The sequence below is a fragment of the Orycteropus afer genome, unplaced genomic scaffold (genome assembly GCF_000298275.1).
Source record: "Orycteropus afer afer isolate SDZICR_OR568_19922 unplaced genomic scaffold, OryAfe1.0 scaffold01100, whole genome shotgun sequence".
NCBI classification, from domain to species: Eukaryota; Metazoa; Chordata; class Mammalia; order Tubulidentata; family Orycteropodidae; genus Orycteropus; species Orycteropus afer.
Genome location: NW_006922687.1, coordinates 264,294 through 265,334, shown reverse-complemented (window position 1 = coordinate 265,334; position 1,041 = coordinate 264,294).

Below are 1,041 nucleotides of genomic sequence, written 5' to 3'. Positions count from 1 at the left end.
ATTTACAGCCTTGGAAACCCAATGGGGGTCACTCTGAGTCTGAATCGACTCAATAGTAGTGAATTTGGCTTTAGTTTAAAAACAACAACAAAGATCGTGTTGTAATTAGAATGAAATGCAAACTCTTCACCATGGTTTACAAGCCCTGATTATCTCTGTCAACTTCCTCAGTCCACTACAGGTCCTGTCAATCACCCAGAGCCCTGATTTCTCTCATAAGCCAAGTATGCTCCTGCTTCAGGACCATTGCACTGGCTGTTTCTTCTGCCTTGAATGCTTCTCTACTCCAATGTCATCTCTGAAGAGAAGTCTTCCCTGACCATTGTACCTAAAATATTCTTCCTTCTGCCACCAATCTATATCCTATTATCTCATCTTAGCTTCTTTATGGCTTTATTCAGTTGCTGCTGATTTGATTCCCACTCATGGCAACTCCATATGCATCAGAGTAGAACTGTGTAGGGTTTTCAAAGGCTGAATTTTTGGAATTAGTTTGCCAGGCCTTTTTTCCAAGGAGCTTTAGGGTGCACTCAGACCATGAACTTTCAGTTAAAGTCAAGCACATTAATCAGTTGTACAGCAAAGGACTCCACTTGGTGCACTTGAATGTGTATCTATAGGATTAAGCCCAAACACTTTAGTCTGACATCAAGGTCCTTCACCATCTGGCTCCAACTTACCTTTTCTAGATACATCTCATCTCCCATTCTCCTTTCCCACTTCCATTCATATCAACTCTATGCCCAGATACCCTGTCCTTTGCTTTCTGCTATGTTCACACCTTTGTATAGACAGCCCATCCTCCTCTATAGTCTGGCAAATTCCCAGTAACCCTTTGAGATCTATTTACATCTTCTCTGTTCAGATTTGGCTGCTCACCAGAAGGTTGTTGTTGTTGTTGTTATGTGCCGTGGAGTTGGCCCCAACTCCTAGCGACCCCTCCTTCGGTTTCCGAGGCAGTTATCACTACGGAAGTAGGATTGCCCAACCTTCCTTCCGAGGAGTGGCTGGTGGGTTTGAACCGCCAGCCTTCTGGTTAGC